This window comes from Coturnix japonica, chromosome 19 (genome assembly GCF_054131305.1).
Source record: "Coturnix japonica strain WE chromosome 19, WE-NBRP24, whole genome shotgun sequence".
In the NCBI taxonomy this organism is placed as follows: Eukaryota; Metazoa; Chordata; class Aves; order Galliformes; family Phasianidae; genus Coturnix; species Coturnix japonica.
Window position 1 is genome coordinate 11,554,501 of NC_140681.1, and position 24,539 is coordinate 11,579,039.

Below are 24,539 nucleotides of genomic sequence, written 5' to 3' on the forward strand. Positions count from 1 at the left end.
AGCCTGTTAACCAGAAAGCAGCAGCCCCAGCATAGTGAGAAGCCACCACAGTGCTTGCACCATCCTTTGAGCCTCTCAGCACTGTGGCATGAGCTCACATCTGTTGTGGAGCAGCCCCAAACCACCAGCTCATCTAGATGTGGTCACCTCTCAGAGTCCACCATTACACAAAAATGCCAGCAGCTTTTCCAAAGCCTGTAAATACTCACCTGCAGTTGCTTCTCTACCCAGGGGTGGCCCAGTGCTTGCAATTCATACCTCCATCACATGGCAGTACCAAGGAAGGAAGCAGCACCAGCTGCCAGCACAGCACACAGAACAAGGCAGGTCTCAAAGTGTTGGACCTCACAGCCCTGACCCACGAGCTCCTGTCTGCCCAGCTAAGCCACTGTCAAGCCCTGGGTGAGGATCAATTACAACCCCTGCAGCCCTGGTTGCTGGGTACTTTGCCTACAGCACCGACACCAGCTGCATCTGCTCAGAGCTCTCTGTGCCCAGCACAGATGCCCAAAGCCCAACCAGACCAAACCCACCTGAGGGTTTGTCTGATCCAAACTCAGGCAGCAACACACAGACATTTGGGAAGGGTGCGGTCGTTTCTCAGCCCCCGGCAAGCCTACCTCAGCCATTGCCCACTGGAGGATCCTGCTTCTAATCTCATCTCTCAGAGCACCTTTCAAATTAATTCGTTAATTGGCGTGTCAGGCTGCACATAGGAACGGAGGATGCATGGCTCCCTCTGCCGGCACGAGGCCCGAGGAGCCCCACGCCCTCCCTTCCCCAAAAACATTGGGACCCCAACGCTGCTCTGCACGCAGCACCTCGGGGGGCACAGCCTGAATCCCACCCGGGGAGGCTCCCGAGGAAGCACCCTGTCCCTGGGCACACTGCTGGGGAGAAGAGCACATCCATGGAGAGGGGGGCCGGGGAGGGGGGGTGGTCATTGCAAACAGGCGCTCAGCCGACTTTTAGAAGTTTTGAGCTGGGACGTCGCTTCCTGAGGGCTGTGCTGATGCTCTCCAAGGGCTCTGCTGTATCGCCACCGGCTGAGCTCTGAATGCTCCTCAAGGAACTGCTCACTTCATGTCCTTCACCTTCCAGACTCAGCAGGAGGGGAAGACAGCTGCCCCTCACACACAGCACAGCCTCCAGCAGCCCCACTGGCCATGAGGGCAGCAAAGGGGAGAGCATCTCTGTACTGTTCAGAAACAGAACAGTGAAAAATCCAGAAGAGCCCATGGCCTGGGGTGACTCCAGCATGGGCTCGTGGTGATGAGGGGTGGCGGTGTCCTGTCTCTGATTTCTCTGCTTATCAATCTACTTTGCTCACATTGAGCATGTGGTCATCTCAGACTGTATCTCTCTTGAAAGGATGCTGAGGTGCCGGATGGGGAGAGGAGGTGTTCAGAGTTTAGGAGCCACCGTTGGCAGCAAGGATTACCAGAGAAACAGCATTCTGAGGATTGCAAATTCCAGGAAGCAGCTGCAGTAGGAGTGGAGGGAGATAATCCCAGTGTGACAGAGAGGGAAGGAAGTGGGACCAGGAAACAGAGCACAGCATCCTCAGGCACATACAGAAATCACTGCTCTGCTCCCTATGAGCCTCAGCCTCCCCACAGCTCACCTTCTATCAGTCACAGCCTACCAACCCATCCCTTTCCCCATTCCTGCACACAGCACTGTGTGCCTGTGCCCCTACTTGTGCATGGGCTTCTGCCAAAAGAAACACAGTGCTTTTGAGGCTTTATTTATTGCCCAGGATGTTTCTATGGAGACTCCCATCATTGGCTGCAAAAGGCTTCTGGCCATCAGCATCTTCAGGTGGGCTGAGGGCTTCAAGCTGCAAATCACCAGCATTTCTTATTGCTATCAGCCACAGTTAATTAGCAAAAAAATTAAAAAAATTAGCAAAACCTACTTGAAGTGGTGAATGTGAGTGAAGCAATGTTGCAAGTAAAAAGGAGTGGTCCTGCAGCTTTTTTCCCTCAGTGTCCTCTGGAGTGCTGTAGCACGGCAGAGCAGGAAAAAGGGGTAGAGGCATCTGTAAAAGGGGATTGAACAGAGTTCTGCTGTGATGATTCCTGGGTGGGAAGGCTTAGCAAGGCTCGCACAGCTGTACCCTTGCAGCACAGGGATGCTTACCCTGTGCAATAGCTGGCCCTGGCATGCTGCTTCCCAAAGGAAGGCCGGGATGCTCTCAGCTCTGTTCAGTGAACACCTGACCAAATGCTGCAGCCGCAGACTCGTGGCTGTTGCTGACAAGCATCAGGTCCATCATCACCTCCATCACACCCACAGCTTCACTCCTTTGTCAGCCACTCAGTGCCAAAATCAGCACAGGAAAGAGGTGAGGCAGTTCTCTGCACAGCAGACCCTGCACACAACAGTTTGCTGTGTGTGTTAATAGGCACCAGCCCTGCAGTGTGTGAACTAAACCACGGGTCCCTTACAGTGGAGCCCGAATTAGAAGGAGCAGCACAGAGCACAGTCACTTTCTGGAAAGCACCTTGATTTTCAGCACAGCTCCTGGAGCAGCAGGGAATGATCCAGCCAGAACCTCACCCCTGGGCTGCAGGTGGATGGACCGGCTGCTTTCTGTGCAGCCTCAGCCTTAGCAGGGTCTGTCCTTTACGTTTTGTTCAAGTAAGTATTATGGGATCTTTCAGCCTCCACAGGAAAAGAAGGACCCCACACCCCCTGCAGGCATGGCAGACAGCCTCCAGGGTAGGGAAAAGCAGCAAGTACTGAAAAAGACATCTGCTTTTGCTATGCAGACATTGCACCACAGAACCAGCAGTACAGTGTCAGCCAACAGCATGGCACAAAGCTATCTCCTCCTAATGTAGCACAAAATAAACACAAAACAAAAACTGAAACAAACAAAAAAGAAACAGAAGTGAAAGAGATATAGGGCTAACATGAGGTGAAGTCTTCATTATGGAGTCATAGAATGGTTTGAATTGGAAGGGACCCTTAAAGGCCATCCGGCCCAACCCCCTGCAGTGCACAGGGACACCCACAGCTCCATCAGTGCTCAGAGCACCAGCTTGACCTGATTGCCTGCAGGGATGGAGCACCCACCTCATCTCTGTGCTGCTGCCTCACCGCCCTCACTGTAAAACCTTCTTCCTTTACATTCAATCCAAATCCCCCTTCTTTCAGTTTAAAACCATTTCCCTTGTCCCTGCTCAAGAGTCCACCCCCTCCCTTACAGCCCCTCCAGGCGCTGACAGTCCACTCTCAGCTCTCCACACAGCCTCTTTTTCCCTTCTGGGCTGCACAGCTCCAGCTCTCCCTGTCTGTCATTGCAAGGAATCAAGTTGAAATTAACTGGGGTGTGCTGTGTTCCCTTTACAAGCTTTGCAAATAACACAGTGTCATCGATGACTGCAAAAAGAATTGTGATCGGGGGGGAAAAGTCTCTGCAATGGCAACTGGTGGGGTCAGAGCAACTCCCACTGTCCCTCCACAGTTCTCTGAAGTGGAATCCAATGCTCAAAGTGGATGCAGCTGCAGGCACAGATGACCCGTGGGCACCCAACTGCAGACCCACAGCTCTAAAATGAGCTCCCCACGCCTTTGGTTCACACAAGGGCAGGGAAAGCTGACGGGCAGCATTTTGCTGGCCAAACCCAATTCCTACATGAAGTTCATAAAAAATCAGATCCTCCTAAACAGGCCGTGCCTTAGGATGTGTGGACTTATCCACAGAGAAGTGTCACTCCTTGTAAACTCAAAGACAGCAGCATAACAACATGGTTAAAAGATACCCACACAAACCCGTGCGTGGTTGTATTCTTTTGTACAAATGCTGTTTGGTGATCTGATGGCAAAAGAAAACAAATGTCACCATGCTACTTCAATGTAGTCTGCTTTAGTTATCAAACATGGGCTCTCAGGATGATTGGTTTCAGTCGCCACTTGTCTGTCCTAGGTATAAAATCACCGTGTCGTATCACAGGCAGTGCACCACAAAGCGAAGGACTTGTATTATTTTAAGGAAAAAAGCTGCTTTTTTTAACCTATGAAACAGCACCCACTTTTTTTTCTTCCACAAGCCCATCAGTTCCAATGTCATATCACCACCATTTCATACAGAGACCAAGTTTTACCTGCTCCAGCCTCCACTTAGCTGGAGCAGAGATGTACGCAGTACTGAGGTCAGTACAGACTCTGGGCCATCTTATCCCATTACAGTGGGCTCTCCCCTGTGCAACTCTCAGGGTCCTGTCAGCATTTCCAGGGATTCCATCAATAAGCAGCAGACCCACCTTTTGGCCTCGAACACAAATAAACGGAGTATCAGTACAGCAAAACCATTTCAGACTCTTGTTTCCATTTTCCCCCGCTATGCGATACCCAAAGCCAGACAAGCAATTTATTTCCAGCCTTTGAAAACTGATGTGCCAGGATCACAATCTTCAACCCTGATAAGTGTTTGCTGCACATACTCCTTAACCGGTGCTCATGAGAAAGGTGGAGAGCATCCACTGGTCTCTGGGAAAACTAAGTGCAGCCGGGGCTCATAGCTGGGCACCAGGTCTGCAGGAGCACGCTGTGCAGGAGCACATTCTGTAGGCTTCAGCAGAAACATTAAGTCCTCTGAACAGATCCCAAAGAAACCATCATCACCCGGGGTTTCCTTACCTGGGATTTCCTCAGTGGCATGAAAGACTACAGGACCAGCTGCTGCTGCAACACACACGTAACAGCACAGCACCAAGCCAGCAGCAGACAGGGAGAGGCACATGTCCCTGATTCTCTGCGAGCTCTGGAGAAGCAGAGCTCTGGAGGAGCGTCCTTCTTACCCCTCTTAGGTGCAAAGCTTTCCCTGAAATGCACTGTGCTGTCTTAGGAAGTTACCCCTGAACTCTGCTCCTGCTTCTCCTTGCTGCTACCCACACCATCATGCCTGTAACTGTTCTTGCTCATGTATAAAATGAGGTTAGGAGAAAAGACAGCGCAGATCTCCGCATACAGTACAACTGAATGTTACAACGACCAGAAATCACACAAAAGAAGAATGGATGCATCAACCACATCCCTCCTTGCCCTGCTGGTACGGCGAGCAGCAGTGGGAGCCTGGCTGCCACGGGATGAGCTCCCAGGGCACTCAGCACCCGGCGCTGGTGTGAGTGCTGTGGCTGTGCACGCAGGAGGGGCAGGCGCAGCTGCAGCCCTTGCCCTCAGCAGGGCCCTGCGCAGCCATTGGGGAACCACGTTTTCAATTAGGAAAGTGCCAGTTTTAGCACCGTTATTTTTTTTCTAGCACGGTTATTTATAGTTTGTTGTTGGAAAAAAGAAAAAAAGAAAAAAAAAACCAACCAACAACAAACACCACAAACGTGGCTCCACACAGAGAGATGCTCCCCTGCCTGCTGAAGGGACGCGGGCAGGACTCCTTGGGCAGCTCAGCCTCACGTTCACACCCGTCCCCGAGCGTGCAGCTGGCATGGAGGGCTCCGGGCTCACTAAGAAAAATGAGATCGTTCTTGGGTAGGAAGGAGCTCCAAGAAGCTGCTTGAAGGTTGCACCGGTTTAAAAAGAGCCGCAGCTCCGTGAGAACCCGAGCCCTTTATTGAAGGGTACGCCGAACCACGCAGCTGCCAGAGCCCTGGGTACCACCAGCGATGCCCAACGGCGCATAAATCCAAGTCCTCACCCGCCCTGCGGAGCTGAAGCGCTCAACGCTACGGCCGCGGAGCGTTGAAGGGGCGGCGGGGTGCGGTGCTGCGGCGGTCCCGGGCCGGTCGGGGTAGGGCCGAACCCGCACAGCCCCGCGGGGAGCGCCCGCCGCAGCCTCTCCGAGCGGCACTAAAGTTTGCGGCGCTGCGATGGACGGGGAAGTTGGGCTCCCCCCGCGGTGCGCCGCCCGCCCCGCCGCCCGCAGCGCCTCTTACCTGGGGCGGCGGCCGCGACGGTCCCCCCGCGCGGGGCTCCCGGCCTCCAGCGGCATCCTGCGCCGCTCCCCGGCACCGAAAGGATCCCGGCGGCCCCGAGCGGAGCGGAGCGCAGCGGCTGCTGGCACCGGGCGGGCACGGAGCGAGGCGGGGCGCGGGCGGCGGGGTGTGTGGCTGGGGATGCATGTGCGGCGAGAGCCGCCTTCCTCCCCCTCGCTTCCTTCGCTCCCTTCCTTCCCTCCTTCCCCGCCAGCCCTGCCCAGCCCAGCCTCTGCTGGAGACTCTGAGAATGCAGCGCCGGGTCCCCGCCCGGGACCGGCCCTGGTGTCCCGCCCCGGGGACCGGCGAGCTGCGAGCTCCGGGTACGGGCTGCGGGGACCTGCTCCACGCCTGCCCCCGGGGCGGCCCGAGCCCAGCCTTACGGACCAGCAGTCCCCTCGGCTCCTATTCCTTCAGCATCCAGATACCAAGCCGCCTAGGGTTCGCTGAGAGACTGGGGCCATCCCAGAGTTAGGGGGCGAGCCATGGCGCTGTGGGCACGGGACGCACCTCACCGCCGGGAGTCACCCATGGCTGAGAACGCACAAACACAGCGCGTGGCAGCATAGAGCCGAATTGAGCATCCATAGGGCGGGGTGACCCCAGGCTGCCCTCCCTCATCTCCATGGCCCAGTGGAAGCTTGGCAGAGGCTTCAAAATGGGCATGGACTTTGCACACTGGCAGACCCCACTCCACATGTGCTTGGAGCATCCTCAGCTCAGGTCAAAGGTGCCTCCCCCAGAGCTGTACAGTAGAGCATCATCTGGGCCCAGCAGCACCCTGCGGTCACAGGGACAGCTGTGCAGCACAGTGACTGCGGTGGAGAGCCATGTGCCAGTGGGATCCACAACGGGGTGACAAGTTTACACATTGCTGTGGGCATCATTAGGGCAGGGGGAAAGTGGAAGCAGGGAAGAAAAGACGATCAAGGCTGGTGTGGCTGCAGTATCGTTTTAGGACTGATATATTTGGTCATATGTGTCAAGGTTTAGCCACAACTCAGGCAAACAGCTCCAGAGGGATGTTTTCCAGTCTCCACTGTTTTCACGGTGATCTCTATCTAGTAATGGGCCTTGGAATCTGGCCCTGGAAAGAGTAAGACAGAGCAGCAGAGAAGGGAATACCCTGCTGCTCCGAGTGTGCAGTGCCTTGTACACATCTTGTGCTCAGCCAATAGGGGCAAGAAACGGTGGTAACACAGCAGCAGGGTTTCTCATCCACATATCACTTGGGTATGGTGCTTCCCACACTGGCAGGTTGTCTGCAGGTCAGAGAGTAGAGGATGTAAAGCAAAAAGAGTGTCTTATAATGACAGCATGAATCCAGGGGAAATGACTTCTTTTCTGGACCATGAGCTGAGCAAGGCAGCAGCTCAGGCACCTCATACAGCTCAAGCACAGCACAAGGCATCCAAACCTCGTACAACTGCATGACTCCTACCCTTGAAGGCCAAAAGCTCCTCGTGTGTGAGCACTGAGGGCAGCCCCCACAGCTCTGATCCACAGCAAACACCAGCACATCCCTTCCATGTCATGTCTTGCATTCTCAGTGATGCAAGGATGGATCGGTCATCCTTTAACTTTGCTGACTTCCCCTGTACCTCCACAGTAATTCAGTCCTTATCTGGCTTCTCCTTTCTTCCTATTCCTATACTTCTTTGTCCCAGCATTCAAATAGTCCTTCTGTACCTGCAACACTCTCCCTATCTCATGGGGTTCCAGGCCCCTTTGCTTTGTTCTCTCACCTTCTTCCTGCTACTGACTTGTTCCATCTCCCATGTTGTGATTTGTGTTCTCTGCTCTGCCCCTTTCACTCATCTTTTCTCCTCTTTTCTTTTGCTCCTTTCCTTTTCCCACTCTTTGCACTAACCACCCCCCCACCTCCCCACCAGCTCCCACGTGCCTTTGTCTGTAGGAGCTGAAAATGAAAAGCTTTCCCAACTTGATCCCGAGCAGCTTTCCCTGGTGCTTTCATCTCCACAGCACAAAAGCATTTGTAAAACTGCTCAGACCAAAGAGTCATCACAGGAACCGAAGAAATACTAAAGAAATATCAGAAAGAACAAATAAAGAAAAACACAACACAGAACAAAGCACAGGGACTCCCAGCATCGCATGGAGATTCGTCTTCTCCATGTAAGCCTCCCTCGTTCATTGCCACTGAGATAATCTCTATCCACTGTTCCCATAAACACCTCACACAGTGAGGCTTGTCAGCACCCCTCTTGGCTGCATGGAGTTCTTACCCCTTTCTTGTGTGCTCTATGCAGGATCCAGCACTGTCTGGGGCAGAGCAACTGCAGACAATGACCCCAGGGAAAGCTCTGGGATGAAGTGCTTTCAGACCTCTGCTCTCATGGTGCTTCGGTGCAGGCAGAGCTTTGCAGGACAAGGACAGCCAACCTGAGCTGTGCCCAGCAGCAGGGAATTCCAAGGTTCCCAAGTATGGATCTATGCTCCATACAGAGCTGTCTGCTCACATGGAAATTTGTTGCTGAGGAGCTCCTGAGCGCTGGCTATTCTCACAATGCTGTGAGGGATTAATCTTGCTAAATCCTCCTACTTCTTCCCTATTGGAGAGCAGATTCAGCACAGGACAAGCTCTGTGACTCACCTCTATGTTGGCAGAGCCAGCTCCCATTAATCTAACTCCCTATCTAATGTCCATATCTTAGTGGCAGGCAATCCATCTCCAGTCCTGCTCTCTGTCCAGGACCCAGCTCCCTGTCACTCACAACCTGCCTAATTCTGCTGCCCTGCAGAGCTTCCCCCAAGCAGGATGGTGGGACACCTTCATCCCCGCTACTCAGAGTGACAGTAAGGGACAATATCTGGGATGGAGAGGTCCTTGCTGGGTAAAGCAAAATCGGGCTGTGGTGAGAGCTGTGCTCAGCATCGGCTCAAAGGCCTTTTTAAATTCCCAGCTCTCACCTGGCACCATCTCAGGAACAGATATTCCCCCCTACAGCTCGAGGATGGCACAAGGCCTCCAAACCTCATACAACTGCATGACTCCCAGCCTTGAAGGCCAAGAGGAACACAGCTCCTCACGTGTGTGAGCCCCCACAGCTCTGCTCCACAGCAAACACCAGCACATCCCTTCCACATCATGCATTGCGTTCTCAGTGCTGCAAGGATGGACGTGACATCAGAGCCAACAGGAGACAGTTGGATGGGCACAGCTGCACACTGCCCTAGGTTTGCTGAGCATACACAGAGCACCCCGTCCCCCTCAGCCTGATCCTCAGAGCAGTTCTCACACGCTGCTCCACTCCAGCTGCCCGAGCAGCACTGCCTTGCTTTGGCTGATGGTGGTTTCCAGCCCTTTTCTAGGAGCATTTCCACTGTCCCGTGCATTTAGGCAATCTCTCCCTATCTTTATTCTCCCCAAGTACTGTGTCATTTGCAGCCTCTGCGGTGTCAGCCTTGTGATTAAATTCCAATGCCTTTATGAATAATTTGTTGCGCAATTATAAAGCAAATATTTAATTGAACTTTATGTAAAATTGCTTCTGCCTGTGAGCACTGAACCGCTGGTTTGGGATAGGGAGTCACGCAACTTCCCATCAGACAGCAGGAGCCCAGCTAAGAGCCCCAAAGCAAATGGGCTGACCCCCTCCCTGGAGCCTGAATTCATTAGCAGAGCTTTGGCACTGTGGGGACAATCTCAGGAGAGGCTCCTCAGCCCACAGCGGGGCCAGCAGAAATACTCTGCACACCATGACGTCACCTGGAAGAGTTGGCATGGAGGGGTCTGAGCACACCTCAGATTGGCCATGGCTTTGCCTCTGTAGGGAAAAACATCTCCATCAGCAAAAGCAACAGAACTGGACAAAATCTTAATTTACTACGGTCTGTAAAAGAGGCTGAAGTGCCTATTTCCAGCAAGGGGAATTTGAAATCGAGAGAGGAAAACGAGTGCATTGAAGAGATCAGAAGCTCCTTTCCAAGCGCGTATCTGGTGCAGGTAATTGCTAACTGACCTGAGGGGCTCTTGAAATCGACCTAATGCAGCAGATTCTGCTGCACGGAGCAACTTGGAGGCTGGGGACGGGCACACACACGTGGCAATCCCTGCAGGCAGGCTGGGACAGTGAAGGGCAGCAGTTCCCTGCAGGAGCCCAGGGATATCCCCTTCCCCACCTGCACCTCACTGCCTCTCGGCTCAGTTTGAGCAGCACCTACAGCCAGCAGTACGACAGCCCTCATTCACTTTGCTTTTATGGCTACAGAGGAAGCAGCACAAAGTACCCCTTGGCTCTCAGCCACACGTTCCCTGCTGCCAGCTCACCCCAGGACCAGAGCCATTAGCTGCTGCCTCTGGCAGCTCCCTGTGCTCCTCAGCCCTTCGCTGCTCTTTGCTCACAGGTGTTAAAGGTTCCTTTCAAGGCGCACCCCTCTGCTTCCTCTGCAATCCAGGCATTTTTTTAATAAATAGCACTTGTGCTGGCTCTGCGATGCCTATTTGGCTTCAAGCTTTCATCTCTGCCGCTGGTTGTGCCCAGCATGAAATGCTGCCACTCAGACTACAAAAATTAATGGTTGGGGCAGTCATTTGTAGCAGTGACTCAGCGCTTGCCCTGCCGGCCCAGTCCCAGACTGTGGCTTGAAGAAAGCCCAGCAGCAAGAGTTTGGAGTTGCTGATAGGCAGCGGCAGAGAGGTGATGGGGAGAGGACAACCCACTGCTATGGGATGCACTCACACAGTGCCCTGCTGCAGTCAGCACAGACATTCTGTTCCAGGCGGTGTTTACTCCAAGAACTACATTTAGACTCACCACTTAGGCAGAGTGAGACAGAAGCCATCCCCTAGATGTATAGTTATACATCACCCTGCAAAGAAAACACAGGAAAGGCAGAGATCTGGGCTAAACACAAGGATCCCAGCTGGACTGTAACCTCAGAACAGGGCTCACTGGAAGGAGGAGCACCACACAGCCTCCTCCGGTGATTCTCTCCCTAGTAAATACACATGCATACACGCACACTCACACGTGCTTTTCTGTTCCCTTTCTCCATCTGAGAGAGGGGAGAAACAGGGCTCAGAGCAACTGTAATCTTCCCATAAAGACAGGAGAGCTGTGGTGCAGTCACATGCAGTGAAAGCCCCAATTTTGCTGCAAAAAGCTGCGGAGAGCAGGTAAGTTGGAAAATAGCAGTAGTTTATTTCTGGTACTAGGATGGTCTTTGGACTCATATCCCAGCAAGGCACAGCAATGTGACCACTTTTGGAGTATGTCGGTGTTGTAATGGCTGAACTCATTACTCTGATAAATAACATGGCTGGGAGGGAGCAGCAAAGCCCCAGCACTGCTGGTGAAGGAGCCCTGTCCAGGGCCTGCATCTGGAGGTACAGCACAAGAGCCCATCCTTCCCCATGCCCAGTCCCCTCCTATGCAAACCCTGCTCAGCAATCACCACCAGATCCACCATCTTTTAATACACATCTGTGTGATCCCGGTGAATCCCCTGCTTCCTACAGCCCCACTCATAGAGTTCCCATTGAAATACACTTTCCTTGTGCCACGTGTTCTTCTGTCTCAGCGAGCAGGTTTCCCTGTGTATCATTTTGAATGAGTGTGTACAGCTGCAGGAACTCAAGCCTCCCCAAAGGCACAGCACAAGTGCACCACGTCGAGCTCACTCAGTTACCAGGATCCAGGGAATAACACTAACCTTGTAACAAACGTCAGTATTTCCAAATGGCAAATATGTGTCTTCCCTCTTATTTCCCAAGCGTAGGACCTAGCAGCGTAGGTACTTTTAGAACACACTGAAGTGTAGCCCAGAGTGCCCTTTGCCCACAGAATGAAGTTCAGCTGCTGTGTATTCCTTCCTTTCCCTTTTTCCAGGACTGCCATCCTACCAACCTCCCCCCCGTCCCCCCCTGAAGCCAACCTCACCTCTGCATTTCATACACCACTTCACAGCATAAAGTCCACAATATGCTTTTACCCACAGAGTCCTCCATGAGACGCAGCCTCAAAGAACACAATCCAAGTCACATATTTCAGGTTGTACTTCAGGGCCACATTTGCCATGACCTGGGATTTTCCTGGGTAATACTCCTGCTTTCTGTACCTGCTCCGTATCTCATACCAGAGGTGATTTCTCCTTGCCAAAGCATGGTCCTCTCATCCAGGCTTCTGCTGCTGCAGCTTCTGGCTCTCGTTCATTGGACGCTTGCCTTTCCTTTCATACCACACACAGAATTCCAATCCCGTCAGCTCCGTGGTTTTACTGCAGGTCTTCAATCATGTTGCAGACTGATTGGCTTCTGCTGGCGTGAAAAAAACTTAAAAGGAGTCGTTGTTTCATGGGCTACATAACCACATTTAGTCACGTTTATATTTTCCCTTCCATGTTTTTCTCCTCCTCTGACCCTATGCACACAGACTGGCACTTTCACGTTAGCGTTTCTTTCATCCACACTAATTGCTGTTAAATGGATCTCAAACTGCCTGATAGTTTCCATTCTCAACTGCACCCCTGCAGGGAAGGGTTTAATACTGGACCCTGTGATATGCTTGTTAGTTCTTCCAAGAGCTCTCAGAAGCCATCAAAGATCATACTTACATTTTGTGAGAGCCACCTTACAAAAAGAAGTGTATATATGAGGGAAAGATTGCCTCCACTGCGGCTGCTATGAACCAGCCCTGACAAATGTGACATCTTTCTGAACAGTAAATTGCAGGAGGTTAAAAATAATTTCCCAGCCTATCTTTCTGTGTCCCCCGTCTCAAGAAGCAGCAACACCTGGCGTTGTGCAAACACGGGTTGTGGAGAGCACTGATGGGAGCACACATCCCTGGGATGCAGTGAAGGAAGTCAGCTCTGCTTCCTGACCCCGAGGGGTTGGAGAGCTGAGCAGAGATGTGCTCTGTGCTCAGCAAAGATGAACACCTCGGACAAACGCTCTGTGCTCTCCATCCCTCAGTACACTGCAAACCTCTTCCTCCTCCAGCCACAACTGCAGCCAACAGCCCGAGGATCACAGGTGCCTCTTGTAGCCTGCAGCAGCAAACCCAAACTCAGCCCTTCCCACTGAAGTTCAGCAGCAGAGGAATGCACACCAAGTGATCTCCCAGAGCAGCACGAAGCCACTGGCTGGATAGCAGCTCCCATTGCCTCCTTGCTCCTGGTTCTGCCACCAGTGCCATAGCAGTTTCAATGGCGACAGGTGATCCATGAGTGCTGTTTGAAAAGAGCAGTGTCTGAGCAGTGGTGCAGTGGGGTAGGAAAGCACTGCCTCGTCTAGGACACGCTCCCAGAGGCATTTCCTAGCAACAGGGACCCCTTGAGACAAAGTATAGTCCCTCTGTGATCATCACCATCCCTCCAAAGATCCCTAGGAGCCTTTCTGAGATTCTAAGCAAAGCTTTGTGCTACCTATCCCTTTCCCTGTCTTAACACAGACTTCTGCTTATGGAAACCTCTCTGAAGGCCATCTGAGAACCAGCTGCCAAACATGAGTGCCCGTGGATGTGGCTCCCACCATCTTTGTCACGGAAGAACACCCAGCTTCTGATGGCAATTCAGCTTTTGATTTATTTTCAGTTGTAAATTTGTTTACAGCAGGTCATGTTTGTCCATTGCCTTCTTCTCCATGCTTCAATGCAGCTGGAACAGACACAGTAGTCTGGCATTTAACCCCTCCTGGACAAGCAGGATGCTGTGCTTCATTCCACAGCACTCTCAAGCCTTGCAGCAATCCTCTAGTGCTGGGGAGCTGCCCCTGTGCAGAGCTGCAGCCTGTACAAACAGCCTCAGTCCAGGCTGCCAGGAGCTGGGAAGGCAACATCCACACAGAAATGTTCAGAGTGTGGCTCCTCAGGGTGTTCTTGTGATTGCCTTTGGAGCAGCGTGGCCCTGGGACAGGTGTGGGGAACAGGCTTCACATGCCACTTCCTTCCCTGAAACTTCAAACAGCATCGAACCTGAATTATTCACTTGTAATCCCTTGGAGCTGGCAGCAGCTCAGAGAGGATCCAGTTCAGGTGCTAAGAAGCAAGCAAGAAAAAAAGAACCCATTAAATTTAAAAACCTCTGAGTCATAACATGTAAAAATATATTCAGGCCAGGAGCCAGGCCAGGATGGGGATGCTGGGTGCAAGCAGGCACCTCTCTGCACGTTGGCAGCTCTCTGAGCATGAGCAGGTAGTACAAAGATGAGGGAACCTGGGGCTGAGGGAGGTCCTGGGCTTGGTGGGCCTGGATGATCAGCCCTGATGCCTCTTCCGACTCCTTGCAGTCCCTTGTCTTCTCTCTGTGATGTTGTGGTAAGGAAAGAGCCAAAGACAGGTATAGAGGGAGCAGAGCTGGGCTAAGAAAGGCTGAAAAGCATAGTCCTGTTCCATAGGAAACTGCCCTCTCCCTCCCCACTGCCAGAACCCCAGCACAGCCTCTCCAGAGGTGCTGGGGATCCCCAAAGCAAGGTGCAGAGCAGCTCTTCCCAGGGACACATTCAAGGAGCCCAGAGCTGCTCTTGCAGCAGCGTACTCTGAAAGCTCCTGTTTGCTGAGACCATAGAATCACAGCACAGCTCGGGTTGGAAGGGACCTTCAGGATCACCTAGTTCCATCCCCCTGCTGTGCAGAAAGCAGCTCCGGAGAGACACAAGCTTCAGAGAGCTGTAATGGAAAGCATTTAAAAAGTCATGCTCCAGCAGCTTGGCTGCCCAGCAGCCTCAGCCCACTCCTGCTGTGAGTGCTCCATCATCCCTGAACCAAACTGGACTGATGAGAGAGAAACACTCCATCTCAGGGCTGGAAACATACTCTGCTGCTGCCAAGAGCTGGCTGCTGGGGACAGGGTGAGCAGCAGGCACCTGAGGGCACCGCCACCATGCCCTGGGCCATACAGAAATGCCTTCAGCCAGTGGGATAGAGTCTCAAGAGCTTTGTGCATCCTCTTGCTGTAGTGCTTTAGCTCTCCATCTCCAGGGCTCTGGATCCTGACCCAGACTGAGCTCTATGTATGAGCACCAGTGAGTGCCCACTGGCACCTGCGGGCAGTGTGGCAATTCCAGTTTGTTCACCCCCTCTCAAGGGCATCTCAGCAAGCAAAGCAGCTCTGCGCTTCCTCACCCAATGAACCCACAGAGCACCAGAGCAAGGTCAGGGTGCTGAGCAAACTGATGCAAGCAAGCAATTGTGATGGTTTTTTTGCTGGGTATGGAATGAAGATGAAGGTCTGGAGAAGGTCTCTGGCTACCCAGAGATCTAGAAAGATCAGAGCAAGCAGGAAGGTCGTGCATCCAGCAACATTTTGTGCTTGTCTCTTCATCAGAACTTACTGCCTCCACCTGAGCACTCTTACCATCTAGATGGAGGAATATCCCACCTTCTGGAACCCCTCCCACCTCTTCCCTGTCAAGAGCTGAGTACAGCCCCTTACTGCCATCACACCCCAGTATCCATTTCTTTGCTTGGCTCCGAGGTAGCGCTGATCCCACCGCCCCATCACACCCAGCTGCTCACTGCTGCAGAGCAGAACCAGGCAAACAGCTCTTCAAGAACAAAGCTCTTTCCTGAGTGGGTTTGGCTGCCTCGCCTGCAACTAAATATTCAGAGGCACTGTGTGCTAGCCCTTTGATCAGCAATTTATCTCTCCATGCCACAAGTTTCCTGCAGCCTGGCGTTTCCTCCCCGTGCTCAGCCCAGCTCCCAGGAGCCTGGGAGACAGGTGTGAGAAATTAGCTATAGGGACTAACGCTCTGACAGGAACCAGCACCAAAAGCAAAGGACAGAGCGTAATGTTTATTACACTTGAAGCAAAGCAAACATGTGGCCTACTTATGTATCTACAGAGAATTAATTGGGGAGCTCCACAAAGCAGCAGATTATAAATTAGAATCATTTTCACCAACTTCAGCCCATTCATCTTATTTCACACCAGGGCTGTCAACGCTGCCTGACGCGGCCCCGGACCACTGGCTGCTGCCACAGAGGGTCTGCCAGCAGAGAGCCCATAGGCACAGCATGTCTGATCCCACAGGAAGAGCATGGGGGTCAAGCCAGGATGTTTCTTTGAATAGAAAGCAAAGTCAGAGCCTTGAGAGCGGCTGCAGAGGTGCTGAGTGCCACAGCTCTCACCTGCAGGGCTGTGCTGTGCAGCGCTCTGCACCCCGTTAGTATCAGCTCTGGTTGGACCAAGGCCCAGTAAGAGCCCCACAGGCGTTACAGGCATTCTGGTCTGGATTCAAAATACCCAGAGCAGCCCCTGACCTCCAGATGGTGACACCTTGCCAGCACATCACAAAACAAAGGATTAGAATAACTCAGATTTGGCCTATAAATACTTACCGATTCCCAAGGGGACAGCATGCAAAATATCACATTGATGCTGGGATCATTTCTCTCCTAAAGGTCACCTGCTGCTTGGCTGGAAGGAGCAGCAGAACAGCCAATAGAGAGGGTTGCACAAGGTCTGAAGATCTGCTCCTGAAGGTGCCATTTGGGTCGGACAAACAGGCCACACTCTCTGATCTCAACTCTCCTGCCCTTCACAGCAACAAGAGGTGAACAGAACCAAAGGTGGGGTTGGATACTTACAGCATCCACCTGTCCCAACAAAACCACTCCCTGGAAGGTATCTGCAGGGCTCTGGTTTCCTTGGGCACCAAATGGTTTCCACTGGGAGAGTCTTTTCAATCTGTGTCATGTCTTCAGAGCATCCAGGAGCAATAACCAGGAGCAGGCTGGGGATGGGTATGCAGGCATTGCTCTTCCCAACTAGTTTTCAGCTCTGGGGACACCTGTCTGTTTGTAAATCAGCCCTTTCCACCAAGCTTCCAGGAAGCAGGATGCCCCAGAGCCAGCGTGCTGCCAAGGGCTTCAGAACTGCAGTACAACAGAGCCAGACAAGCTCCTTCCCATGGCGGGGACACACATCAACCTGTTCTTTCTGCAGCTGTAGCAACTTGCATTGACACACAGGTCATCTGGCTCAGTGGTACCACCAGAGCTTGCACCAGGAAGGCTGTGCAATCAGGGCAGAGCCCACCACGCACCCCGGCCCAGATGCAGAGCACCCGCTGCAGGGATCCTCCTGGTTCTGACAGCACAGAGAAGCCCAGGGCCTCATTCTGCTGCCAGGCCCGGTGCCAGAACTTCACAGCCCGTAATCGCTGCTCTCCATGCAGCAGCTGCAGCCCTCGCTCTGCGCCTGGCTGGCTGGTAATTTGTATCGTTAAGCGAGAGTTCGTTCAAATGGCATTCCTAATTAGTACAGCAATACTATTAGCATTGCTAACGCATTCCAAACGTTTTCATTAACGCATCCTGACACCGTGTAAAAGCTGTGCTGGGGAAGAGCCCGGGGTGAGGAAGCTGGGTGAAAAGGCAGCATCCCTGGCCCAGCATTGGTGGCCCTGATAAACCGCAACCAGCAGAAGCTGAACTGGGTCAGAGTCGTGCCACTGTGCGTGCACAAGCACACACACGTGTGTGGTAGGGAATCATAGTGACAGAAGTGACCCAGCGAGGGAATTTCAGGACAAAAGAAGGAAACTGGTAAAATAGAGCTGAGGGGGGCAGGGGCAATAAACCAAAATGTAAGCTGGATAAATTATTTACGGCAAGAAACAATGTGAAGTTACTTACTCTGGCTCTTTGCATCCTAAATGGGATCTACAGCGTTTCTCACATCTCCCCTGTGTGCCGAGTGATTTTTTCGTTACAATTGGATGCATGAAGCTGGGGCAATCTTATAAAGGACTCCGGGAGATCGGTTTAGCATTGATCATGTGCTGAATTTAAAGGCTTTTCACATCCATCTGCTGTTGCTCTTTGAGTGATAGGTCAGCTGGGACCTGGGCGCTCGCTGCACCCTGTGGCTGGGCTGCTGGGGGAGCCTTCTGTATGAGAAATGTCCCGACTTCATGAAATAGCGGGGGAACAGAATAGAAAAAAAATGATTTCCAGGTCTATATTTACTCAACAGACCTGGAAAAGCGCTCTCTAGAAGGCAGCAATCTCAGCATCCACATGGTCTGGTCTGACAGAGGTACAGACAGACACCTCTGTATTCTTGGCAAGCAGAAGAACAGCTCATAGTTTGGGAAATGAGTAGATCCAAGCTGGGAGGCACTGGCTGCCCTGAGCCTGTGGCTCTGCCAGCAGCTGATGCACATACTCTGCATCCCAAGCTTTCAGATGGAATAGAACGAGTTACAGCAAGGAGCAGCAGAGTAATTGTGAGTTAATATCGTCCCATGTTTTTTATTACACTCAGAGTATTAAATTGATAGCTTGGTACCAGAGGCCAGAAGTGCCATCTCTCAGCATGATGAAATCTATGAAGCCCATGAACAGGAGAAAACGGCGAGATTTATAAAGGCGTCCGTAAAATTAACGTTTGGGTGAGAATGTGGGAGAGCAGAGAGCATGAAATGCAGCAGCAGGCTGTCAAGAACCGGTACCTCTCTGCACCTACAGAGCTGTCAGATCAGCAGACCGTTGCCTGGGTGCATCCTCCTGCACTGGTGCTCAGCTGAATGGGGCCCCAGGGCCTCACTATTGCCAGGAAGAAGGGTCACTTACCCAGACCAGCTGCCACTGCATTGCACAGCACACACTTCTGCACGCAGACACCGTGGCACGTCCTACCTGTGTGCACTCAGCCACGTGCCATATGTACTCTGCTGTCTCCAATGCTTAGTGTAAATGGAGGCATTGCCACCACTGCCTGCAGTATGACTGGTTTGCAATTAAAGCAATGAAATGTTGATACAGGAATAAATCTATGTTAATGAGGAGAATTCTGTTCCTGCACTGGCAGACTAGGAACTCAGGGAGGATGGATATCTGATGTGCACTGCTTCCAGACAGCAGCTAGGCTTGGGAAGGGGAGCAGGGAGGCAAAAGGGAATAACTCAGGCAGGTGGTTAGTTGTGCTCAGGAGACACCAACAGTTTGATTTCCATCTGGTTTCCCCTACAAAGGGGTTAGCAGGAGAGACCAGAACAGTGCCAGGCTTGTTTGTGCTTGGAGGCTGGTTGAGCTGGTTTAGTCCCTGGAAAGTGAATGGCACCTGGCTCAAAGAATTAGGAAGAGAACATGAAATTCAGGCAGCAACTCTACCAAAGATTAAGGACATGCTGCTCCCAGCCATTCCACCTCAACAGCCTGTTTTAAAAGTCCTTTGCTAGCAGCAGGGGTTATGCAGGAGGAAATCCCCATACAGGTCATCCTCAACTCTCCTCTGTTCCTCAGAAACACTGCACTAATCCCTGTTGCCTGCCTACATGGGAAACCACGGAGACACAGAATCCAATTAGCTCGAAACCCTGCTCTGGCTCCCACACAGCATCTTCCTTCTAATAGAGCTGTGAAGCTGCAGAGATAAATGGTGCATTAGGATTCCAGTGGGATATGACATGCAAGGATGGCTCTGGAGCTGCAGCAGCAGCCCAGGGAATGAGTGAGGCTCCAGTGCACCCCTACTGAGCACCTCTCCCTACCTCTGCATCACACCAGCTCTTCCTCACTTGTCCTGCAGCATCACATCAGCTGAACCCAGGTGCACGTGGTGAAAGCTGAGGACAGAGGCCATGGCCATGCCTGCAGCACTCACTCTCTCCTTTGCACCCCGAGTAAATTACCTGCTTTGTAGTTTGCAGCAACAACTTAACAGTATTAATTTATTGTGTCCTGTCTTTAACAAACACCATTATCATATCACCAGCCAGGATTATGCAAATCCGAGGAAAGGAATTATTTCTCTCCCCAAAGTCACCTTGATTTATCAGCTTTAGCCCAAAATGAAACAGAAGTTGTTTTAATAGTTGTTCAACACATGACCACACCCAAGGGGCTGTGAGAGCCCCAGGTGACAAAATGCACATCCAGGCCAGGCACAGCCCAGCTGGGTGACCCTCAGTATCCACAGCTGACACAGGGACAGCTCTGTGCTGGCTCCCATAATCTCTGCTCCATCATTTTTTCTTTGCAAGCTCCACAGGTGGCAGAGAAAGATATAAGGGCAGTGAGCAAACCCAGGTGCAGCACCATGGCTGCAGGTTGGTGTGCTCAACAGCCGTGCTGTGTGGGTTTGCCTGAGAGCATCACAGAGCTGTGTAAAGATTGACTGTTGCTTGTGGACACGTGTGTTTCACACTACGAAGACAAGCTGCAAGGAGGAAAGAGGAGGAATGGCCACTGCAGTCACAGCCAGAGATGTGGGATGCCACACCTCTGCATGCCACAGCAAAGCCCTGGGATCAAGGCTGCTTCTTGTCTCATGAGAATTCAGTCTCTTTCGTGCTGCACATTCAGACTGGTTTCTCCCCCAGCTCCTCACCATTAGTCCTCCTTTCCAGTTGTGCCCGATGTCCTCTGATCATTCCAAGCCTCCTTGTGTGCTGCCCCATTATCAGGCTCTGCCTCTGCTGTCCTTGCAGGGTTGGAAGGAAGCTTGGAAAGAGGGTCTGCATCCTGGCCTTGGGAGTCCCGTGAATGAAGCCCTCCCAATGCAGCCAGCCCTGCCCACAGCCCGCTGCAGAACCATCTCTCTCCACAGACATGAATTCCTTGCTGACGTTGCTGAGCACTGGGACAAGAGAGACCAGAGGCAGGAAAGCAAGTGCAAAGCCACAGTACAGGAGGGATGCAATGGCAGAGGCAGAAACAGGGAAAGCAATTCAATTTTCAGAGGCTGTCCCACCATTTCAACACAGAGAGACGATAAGAAACCCATTTCCAGCGATAGGCACCCTAATCCCCAGCCATCCTGCATTTCCATTTCTGAGAGGCACCGTTTCCAACAGGGAGGCATTTTCCCATCTAGGTTTGCTAGAAGGGACAGTGCTGGATTAAATACCAATTTTCCCAGCACTGTTTTAACTCCTTCTGCACCCACTCCTGCCACTTCTGTGAGCACTGGATGTAGGTGGCAGTGGGACAGCTGCTGCAGTCCCCTGGAGCAGTCATGGGGGCCTCTCATGGGCTTCTGCCAGAGCACTGCACCCTGCAGAGACAGAGCAAAGGGTGAGCAATGCAGCTGAGGTCAATTTGTTACTGCTCAAGGTTTGGTTCTTAGACAGAACTGTGGGACAGGAGTCCTGTAGTGAAGCCTACAAAGGCCTTGCTTCCCCCATAGAGCAGGACTCCTCCTCACCACCTGGGATCCACCAGGCTGCTGCACTCCTGAGATGCCAGCACAGTTTACCCCCAGGTGCTCGCAGCCAACCCTCTGTGCTTCCATCACACAGCCTAGGGCTCCTACCCACAATCTAAATCAGTCCCTCACTGTACTGTTATTTATTGGATCAGAAATGACAAATGGCAACAGAAGGGGGCTGGGCCCAGTGCACAGGGAGCGCTGATGCAGCAGGAGCCAAGGGAGCTGTATGCCAGGGGGAGAGCCCCCACAGCTGGTGATGCATAGGGCTAAGGGAACAACCAAGGACCAAATCCCTCTCATGCCTTCACTAGTCAAGGTAAGATTTTTAGCAGAAGCTTCTGTACGAAACACCCACGTGACAAAGAACAGAGATGAGCACTGCGTGAGCTGCGCTTGTTCTCTATGCTCCAGAGAAGCACACAGCTATGCTTCCCATGGAGCCCTGGCTGGTGCTACTGCAGATTTAAGGCACAAGAAACAAACACCAAAAATGCTTCAGCCCTGAGGGAAGAGGAGCACCTGCTGGAAAGACAGGGTAAACATGAGCATTACCACTCCTCCCCCACGTAATCTCCCAGCTGTGGAGAGTTTGATCTGCATTCAGCAGTAATCATAAAAAGGCTCCTTAGCACAGGTGCCCATTACTGCCTGTTAATGCAAGCAGCTCTGATAAAGCAATCACCCAGTCCTGCAAGGCTGAGAAGTTTAAGAGCAATTAAGGTAGCAGGGATACTTATGCTAAAGGGGGGGTCTTGTAGGACAGTTCTGTGTCCCACCAAAGCCCTTTCAGTGCCGGACAGAATGAGTTCTTGCATTCATGCCCTCCAGCTGAATCTCTCACCATTCCCATCCCTTGTTTTCTGTGCCCTTTTCTGGTCAGGTGCCTCCTCCTCTTTTCTGTTTAAAGCCTCCCTTTGCTTGCTTTTCCATGGAAGATGTGGCTGTGGGGAAGGCAACTAAGGGTCATGAACCAATGATGGGAACAGTAATGCAATTCCTAGCAATAACTCACTGCTCTTCGTTCTCTTATCCTCCAGGACCTGCCAGCCTGGTGGGGCAGCCCCTTCCAAGACGGCTTCCAACCCCAGTGGGCAATGACAATGAGACTGACCCACTTGGGTTAATAATAAGTTGAGGGGAAATCAGCCATTCACGGGACCACAGAGTCCTTTTTGCTTTACACAGAGCACTCCCAGTCTCCTGCACATGCTCTCAGTGGGGAAAGCAGTGGCAGCAAGCTCAGAGATGTGGATGGTTGCGATGAGTGGGATGGCGCTGACGATCCGTTCTGGTGCCCACATTTCTAAAGGGATTTGAAAAAAAAAATACATAAGATAATGTAGGATGTACAGAAGAATGACAAATGTGATTTGGAGGCTGGAGAAAACACTTGCCAGAGACGGAATGAAAGAGTTCAGTCTGTTATCTCACCAAAAAGGGAGACTGAGAGGTGATTTGATTGTAAGCACTTCACAGAGAGAAAATACTTGGTGTGAAAGAGCTCTTTAACTTTGTGAAGAAAAGAGGATGGAGCCTGTAGTCAAGCAAGTGCAAATAAGAAACACGGCACTGGGCCACGCTACCAGGGAAGTGCCATCTGCTCTGCCTCCTAGCATCCTCCATCCTGTCATGGAAAATACATCAGCTGAGAGATACTGAGTTCATTACAGGCTAAAGAAGATAATGGCATTTCTCACTTGGAGCTACACAGGGCCCCCGGACAGCTGAACAGCCACTTCAGGCCTTAAAATCTATGAAGCTGGCAGCACAAGGTACAGCTGGCACCATGCGAGGAGGCACTGAACCACCTGCAGGGAGCTCCTGAGCCACTGGTCTCACCTGCCACCTGGGGATGGACCCAGGATCAGTGCCTACCTCTACCCAAACCTACAATGGACAGCACTGCTGCAGAGGATGGATGCTGGTATGGCCCCTGGTGGGAACAAGGCTTTCTTTCCCTCTGAGGCTGGTGCAAGGACAGGTAACAAGAACATTCGTTCCTCCAGGCCCTCTCCCCACACTTTCCTTCCTCATCTCTCTGCTCCTACCACCCACACCGAAGCCCATCAGACTGCAGTGCAGAACTGCCTCCCCTCCCCGTGCCAACAGCAGGGGAGTGCAGCTGTGGGCTCTGATAAGAGTGTTAACAGGAAGGGCGATGCTGCCGAACATCAAAGAACAGAGATGTAGGGAAGAATCGGAGCTTCAAGGGGAATCCTGCAGGCTGCATCCTGCACAGGTAGGCGGTCAGATGCTGAGGGACACTGGCAGATTGAGGACAAACGCCTGGAGGGAAACTGGGGAGAATGTTAACAGTGCACTTGTGTCAAGGAAGCCAAAGACCTGTCCTAGGGCAAAAGCTATGCTGGGTTTGCGGTTTTCTCTCACAAGAAATGACTTCGGAAGAGAGTGTTGGGCAGAAGGAGCATCCATCTCCATAGAATATGCAGAGGACAAGAAAAGGTTGAGGATCTGGACGCTTTAGAGACCTGGGAGTAGACCCTGCCTGCAGAGCTTATTAGCAAGGCCAACCTGCTCCTGTCTCAGAACCTGGACAACTGTCAGCCATACCAGTGCAGAGGCAGCAGTTCACCACGTGGTCTTGCCCATCCCTCCTCTTTCAGGCCTGACCATCTTAACAGTTTTGCAAGTCAAGTCCCCCAAAACCACACTGTTTTTAAACTCACACTAGCAAAGGGAATGTCCCTGTGGTATCTGTGCCATGACAGCAGCCTGAAATACCTATCAAGGCAGCCTAGGGCTCTGTTCAAGTGCCTCCAGGACCACCCCTGGCTCTCCTGCTCCTCTCATGAAGAGAACCAGGAAATCTCAGTAAACAAGACATTAAACATGAGCCAGTAGCATGTAATGGCATCCTAACTGCTAGCTACACAGCAGGCGATAGGTCAAGGGAAATGATTATCCATCTGTACCCATAGTTTGAAAACTCTATGAAGAATACTGTATCTAGCTTCCCCCCAGTACAGGAAAAGACATGGACAAACTGGATTGAGTTCAGTAGAGAGCCAGCATGGTAATACAGGGATTGGAATATATGCTCTTGGAAGGAAAAGCACAGGGAGACGGGTTTGTTCAGCCTGGGGAAGAGATAGATGGCTTTGGGTCCCTCACAGCAACCAGTACCACATAGAAGCTACCTGAGAAAACAGAACCAGGCTCTTGGCAGTGGTGCCCAATGAGAGAGTCCACGAGGTTCCTGCCTGGCCTGGGCTGATCCATCTCATCTCACAGATGAAGAATGCAATGCTGCAATACCCGGCACCAACTCCGACACCTTCTCCACTGAAAACTTTCAACATCTGAAAACAAAGGAGCAGATCTACAGCAACTTCCACACTGATGATGTCCACCAGGCAGGTGGCTCTGCCTCACACAGGAGATGCTGAAACACGACATGAGAAGAATTACTAGGCTGAGATCAGGAGAATGGCTCTTGGCACATTCATGAGGATGCCA

The 24,539-nt window shown here is 52.1% G+C and overlaps 1 protein-coding gene across 1 annotated transcript in view; it reads right to left on the reverse strand.

Moving 5' to 3' along the window:
* Positions 1-6,157, reverse strand: part of CDH22 (cadherin 22) — a 56,211-nt gene extending 50,054 nt beyond the window's left edge. The window contains exon 1 of the mRNA XM_015882098.3: positions 5,901-6,157. The gene's annotated coding sequence lies outside the window, so the exon portion shown is untranslated. The remainder of the gene's footprint in view (positions 1-5,900) is intronic.
* Positions 6,158-24,539: the final 18,382 nt, after the last annotated feature.